The sequence below is a fragment of the Ursus americanus genome, chromosome 17 (assembly GCF_024610735.1).
Source record: "Ursus americanus isolate L20-20 chromosome 17, mUrsAme1.1.p, whole genome shotgun sequence".
NCBI classification, from domain to species: domain Eukaryota; kingdom Metazoa; phylum Chordata; class Mammalia; order Carnivora; family Ursidae; genus Ursus; species Ursus americanus.
The window spans coordinates 57226960-57233797 of NC_142143.1; the positions used below are offsets into that span (position 1 = coordinate 57226960).

Below are 6838 nucleotides of genomic sequence, written 5' to 3' on the forward strand. Positions count from 1 at the left end.
TGAGAGAGCTGGGAGCCCGACTCAAAGTTCAATCCCATGACTCTGGGACCATGACCTGAGCTTAAGGCAGACACAACTGACTGAGCCCCTAATGTTGGCCAGTAGCTTTGCTAGTGTCTTCACTTTAGTTGTGCCAGGTCTACACTATTTCCTTTATCAGAGTTTTTCATTAGAGTCCCTTCAGGAGTGTCCATTTTCCTGTGATGGTCCCTTTAAAGCAAGGTTTGCCCTGCTATATACCCCGCATAAGCTTTTAGAAGGCACATGTCCTTAGGAAGAGAGGAATTAATGTTGCCAGAGTCAGAGGGCTCATGTCATTTGGAGGAAATATTTGGAGGAAATATTTGGAGGAAACCTATTTCACTAGGTTTTAACCAACCTAGTGAAAAATCATTCATATAGCAAACTAATTGATGTCTCCTGGGGAGATACTATGCCATTCAGTAATGGAGAAATAGCAGAAACCCTAGAGACTGTGTTTTCAGATAGGACATATTTTCACAGCTGCCATTATAAATAATTAATGCTAATTGAGGACTAGGAGGAGTTACTGCTCCACAAACAGAAATAGAGTCTTTTCCTTTGTTGAATAATATACATGATGGTCACACATGATATCAACAAAATAATAAGACTCATAATATGGGAAAAGGGAGCCAGTTACTGTTTTACTCATCCTTCATGTGTATCTCCAGCTGTAATATAAATATATAAACAAGGTGACTGCACATGCTGTCACAGCACTGATTGGAAGGGAGGTGTGGATATGAGTGATGAGGTGGGTCAACAAACTTCCTTAATTGTCTCGGTGGAGCTCAAACATTCACATGCATATGAAATTCTTGATCACCATAATGCAAAATGAGAATGCTGAGCAACCTAACCAGAATAGACATTAAATAAGAAAGCTCAGTCTAAGCACACAGACAACTCTTTTTTGTTTCTTCAGTTTACATTTACATAACAACGTTCATGTGTCAGACATAGGGAATAAAGGGATATATAAAAACATAACCTCTGTTTTGGAGAAGCTTACAGTAACATAGCAGAGAAATGTAAGTATATGGAAGCATACCATGTGATCCATTTCAAGAAAGAGTGAGCAGCAGGTGTTTATAAATAACATGGTATCATAATCTCACATACTCTGGGAGGGTGAATGAAGATTTCTTTGGAAAACTGATACCTAAGGAGAATTCTGAATGACCCATTGATATGAATCAAATATTAGCCATTGAAGAGAAGACAACATGTGAAAAATATCAAGGATACAAGCAGTCAATGTTTGTGGAATTAAGTTATCAGAAAGAACGGTAAGGAATTTGTAAGTGGTGAAATGAGAAAATAAGGAAGGTCCTGTCCATGAAGAGCCTTGCAGGCCACACACAAGAGACTAATTTTTGTCAATAAATAGTTAACACTAGAAGAGAAGGTTTGGAGAAGGACCATGATGTCACTTTGAATTCATGGTGTATGAAGTGTCTGTAGAACATCTAACAGGTGATGCACACTTAGCAATTGTTTTATATGGAAAAGTCCAGCCTATGGAATTCATCATATAAATGACAATAAAATCAATTGCATGAAGTGAAATCCTCTTGGAGAGCATGGAGTAAGAAGAAGAACAAAGAGAAAACAAGAAAAGAAAGGTCTCAATACAAAATATTGGGGAACAGAAATACTTCATAGGTGAATAGAGAATGAGGAGACTGTAGGTCACTAAAAAGAGAGATATAGGGCTCCTGGGTGGCTCAGTTGGTTGGGAAACTACCTTCAGCTCAGGTCGTGATCCCAGGGTCCTGGGATGGAGCCCCACATCAGGCTCCCCCTGCGGGAAACCTGCTTCTCCCTCTACCTCTGCCTGCCACTCCCCATGCTTGTGCTCTCTCTCTGTGTCAAACGAATAAATCAAATCTTTAAAAAAGAGAGAGAGAGTCAAGAAGACAATCAGGATGCTGGCATGGAATCCATTTGAAGAATGATGGAACATTAACTTAAAAAATATTGTGGGGATGTCAGGCAAAACAACTACAAAAAAATATGCCGATGGTTTCAATGGTAATACCATTCCTGTGGGTGTTAGAGAAGTGGGAGGTTGGATATGAAAGTCAGGCTGCAGAAATTTAAGACCTAAACTAAGTAGGGGTAAGATGAGAAGGTAGAGATGATAGTATCTTTCCAAAGGAATTAAAAACATAATTAAAGATGCACATCCTGTGGGGAGCCTGGGTGGCTCAGTCGGTTAAGTGTTCCACTCTTGTTTTCAGCTCAGGTCATGATCTCAGGGTAGTGAGATCGAGCCCCGTGTTGGGCTCTGCACTGGACATGGAACCTGTTTAAGATTCTCTCCCTCCCTCTCCTCCTGCCCCTTTCCTTCCCTCTCTAAGAAAAGAAGAAGAAGAAGAAGGAGAAGGAGAAGGAGGAGAAGGAGAAGGAGGAGAAGGAGAAGGAGAAGAAAAAGAAGAAGAGGAAGAAGAAGAAGGAAAGGAAGAAGGAGATAGAAGAAGAAGGAGATGCACAGCCTCTGGAAGACTGTAGTTATTGATATTAAACATAGATTTCATCTCAGGGCTTTTGAGAGGTATGGAGCCACAGACAACTGAAAAATAACATGTATGCATATAAAGATATTCCTTTTCTCACACTATAGATAAAATAGTCATCTATCAAACCATCTTTGAATTAAGAACGAGGAATATAAGCAGATAAGAATAAAGAGATAAAGGAAAATCTCTGGATCCAGTGCTGTGTTTTGTTGTCTTTATTGTTTAGTCGTTTTCCAGAGGAAATGCATGTTACCCTTAAAACCATCCTTTGATAATAACAACTGAAGAGAAGTCATGCTCTTTGTTATCTGGATGTGATAAATATCCAAGGTCTGTTTTGGATAAACAACATTTAAGTACACATTAAGTAACATCACCTTTTTTCCCTCTAACTTACTTGTAAATTCAATCCATGTGATAAATTATAATCAACATGTATGGATGCAAATTTTGAGGAGCAAAGAATGATCTGGGGAAACATCGGATTGTTTTACAGAAATGTGAATTCTGAAGGAATAATCTTTACTGCTCATACGTGGAATATTCAGGAAGGCTAACTGAATAGTGGGAATATTGATTATGATGTGAAATGAGAAAATAAATATAGACTTGGTTTGCTTGGCTTTTATACTCAGTCTTTTGTTACATAATTCATATATTGCTCTCCTCATAAAAAATCTTTTATTTTCACATGCTGATTGGTAGATTTCAAAAGTCAGTGATGAGAAACTACACAGCAATAACAACTTTTATCCTGCTGGGACTGTCAGATGACCCACAACTGCAAACCCTGCTTTTTATCTTTCTACTTCTCACCTATATCTTGAGTGCGACAGGGAACCTGACTATTATCACCCTCACACTGGTAGACTCCCATCTTAAAACTCCTTAAAACTCCTATGTACTTTTTTCTCAGACATTTCTCCTTTCTTTCTCATTCACCACTGTCTCTATTCCTAGGTTCCTGTACAGTATATCAAGTGGGGACAATACCATTACCTACAATGCTTGTGCAAGTCAATTATTTTTTATTATTATCTTTGGAGCAACAGAATTTTTTCTCCTGGCCACCATGTCCTATGATCGCTATGTTGCCATCTGTAAACCCCTGCATTACATGACCATCATGAACAATAGGGTGTGCACCTTATTCGTCCTGTGCTGTTGGGGTCTGGCTTGATGATCATTCTCCCACCCCTTAGCTTGGGCCTCCAGCTGGAATTCTGTGACTCCAATGCCATTGATCATTTTGGCTGTGACGCAGGTCCCCTCCTGAAGATCTCATGTTCAGATACGTGGGTAATAGAACAAATGGTTATCCTTGTGGCTGTATTTGCACTCGTTATCACCCTAGTGTGTGTACTCTGTCCTACACATACATCATCAGGACAATTCTGAGATTCCCTTCTGTTCAACAAAGAAAAAAAGGCCTTTTCTACCTGCTCGTCCCACATGATTATGGTTTCCATCACCTATGGCAGCTGCATCTTCATCTATATCAAGCCATCAGCAAAAGAAGAGGTAGCCATAAATAAAGGTGTTTTGGTGTCACTACTTCTGTTGCACCCCTGTTGAACCCCTTCATTTACACCTTGAGGAATAAGCAAGTGAAGCAAGCTTTTAATGATTTCATAAAGAAGATAACATTTCTCCCAAAGAACCTGAAGTTTTGACGAATCAGTATAAAATGAAAGAATAAAGTGCTCTAAATAACTACAGCTTCTGACTTGTTTCATTGCTTTGTGCCTATAATCTAGTCATATTAACCCTTTCAAAGACATTTAATAATACATCCTAATCTCACCTTAATCAAACTCCTTTTTCTTTCAAACCAAACTCATTCACCCCACTGTAAAACTATAAAATATAATTCCAAGTAATTAAACTTATCTCCACTTCTGACTTAAGTCTTTTCTTCAATGTTCTAGGGAAGGAAGGAAAGTAGTAATATTTAAAACTATATAAATTCTGTAACAGACACATTACATAGTAACAAAACTAGTTTATTCCCCTAATCAAAGCCATCAAAATTAATATCATAATTGAAGACCCAAATACAATATAGAAAACAGCAACAACAAAGATGCATCAAAATAAACCAAATAAGGCATTCTAGGCTAATTAAAATAATGAAAACAACAAGTGGAAACAGATATTGAAGGGAATTTGGGAATAATCAGAACTGAACAGATGGAAACAGCTTCACAAACACTGATAAGACATATTAATTATTTACTTATATTTATGACAAAACGTCACTTCAAGGGCATACATTTAATTTAAAACAAATGTAAACAGGGGCACCTGGGTGGCTTAGTGCATTAAGCATCCAAATCTTAGTTTCAGCTCAGGTCATGATCTCATGGTGGTGAGATCCAGCCCTATGATGGGCTCCGTGTTCAGGGGGGATTCTGCTTGTTGATTCTCTCCCTTTGCCCTTCCCCCACTCACTCATGCTCTCTCTCTCAAATGAATAAATCTTTAAAACATAAATAAATAAAAAATATAAAAACAAATGTAAACATTATGCCACTTAACATAGGTTACAAAATTAGAATAAATGCGTAAGAGCAAATTGGAACACCAAATTTTGAATGATGGTGAAATAAGACCATTAGTCACATCAACACAAAGCTAAGTGAATGATTTAAGAAGGTATCAAGGATACCTAACCAGTAGAAATAGGGAAAAATAAGGAAATACAAAACAGATAAATTTTAAATTTTAAAAGTGGGCTTAAGGAGGGCACATGATGTGATGAGCACTGGGTGTCACACACAACTGATAAATTATTGAGCACTACATCTGAAACTAATGATGTACTATAACTTGGCTAATTGCATTTAAATTAAAAAATAATAATTAATAATAAATAAAATAAAGGAAATTAATTATTTAATTAATTAATTAAAAATGGGCTTTGAAGCGCTCCAGCATGACTTAGATAAGTGGCCAACTCTTGATTTCAGCTCAGGTCATGATCTCAGGGTTGTGAGATCGAGCCCCACTTGGGACTCCTCACTGAGCAGGGAGTCTGCCTGAGATTCTCTCCTTCTCCTTCTCCCACCTCCTCTACCCCTTCTCCTGCTTGCCTTGTCTCTCTCAAATAAACAAATCTTTTCTAAAAAATCAATAAATATAAAAGTGGGCTTTAAAATAGCACCTAAACATCCTTTTTTTTTTTGTTTAAGATTTTATTTATTTATTCAAGAGAGAGAGGATAAATGGGAGGGAGGGGCAAAGAGAGAAGGAGAAGCAGACTCCCCCGCTGAGCAGGGAGCCCAACTCAGGGTTCCATTCCAGGACCCCAAAATCATGACCTGAGACAAATGCATACACTTAACCAACTAGGCACCCAGGCTCCCATCTTTTAAATTACTTCCATTAGCATGGCACCTGCGTGGCTCAGTCAGTTAAGCATCTGCCTTCAGCTTGGGTCATGGTCCCAGGGTCCTGGGATGGAGCCCCACATAGGGCTCCCTGCTCCGTGGGAGGCCTGCTTCTCCCTCTCCCTATGCCTGCCACTCTTCCTGCTTGTGCTCTCTCTCTCTCTGTCAAATAAATAAATACAAACTTTTAAAAAAATTTTTAATAAATAAATCATTTCTATTGGCATAATTTTGAAAATAAATACCCTGTTCCTCATGAAACTTTCATCCACTAGTTTTAGCACCTTTCTTACTCTTGCATCATCAAGACTATTCTAAAAGTCTCTTCAGTTCAGCAAAAGAAAAAAGCCTCTTCTACCTGCTCTTCTCACGTGATTGTTGTGTCCATCAGTTATGGTAGTTGTATATTCATGTACATAAAGCCATCTGCAAATGAAAGAGTCACTTCAAGCAAAGGAGTCCCTGCGCTCAATACTTCAGTTGCCCCTATGTTGAATCCATTCATTTATACTCTCAGAAACCAGCTAGTTAAACAAGCCTTCAGAGATGTATTTAGTAAGATATTTTCTGCTTCGGATAAATAATACTGTCTGTTGAAATAATTATCATAAAAACATAAAAAGAACAGTGAATAAAAACTATTTTGATTCTTCCAGTTTAAGAATTGATCTTTGGGACGCCTGGGTAGCACAGTCGTTAAGCGTCTGCCTTCGGCTCAGGGCGTGATCCCAGCGTTCTGGGATCGAGCCCCACATCAGGCTCCTCCGCTATGAGCCTGCTTCTTCCTCTCCCACTCCCCCTGCTTGTGTTCCCTCTCTCTCTGGCTGTCTCTGTCAAATAAATAAATAAAATCTTTAAAAAAAAAAAAGAATTGATCTTTAATATTTAATTATTTGGATCACT

The 6838-nt window shown here is 38.3% G+C and overlaps 1 pseudogene; it reads left to right on the plus strand.

Annotated features, from left to right (window-relative positions):
- The first annotated feature begins 3267 nt into the window (after window positions 1-3267).
- LOC123791202 (olfactory receptor 6C2-like) lies at window positions 3268-6519 on the plus strand (annotated as a pseudogene).
- The last annotated feature ends 319 nt before the right edge of the window (window positions 6520-6838 follow it).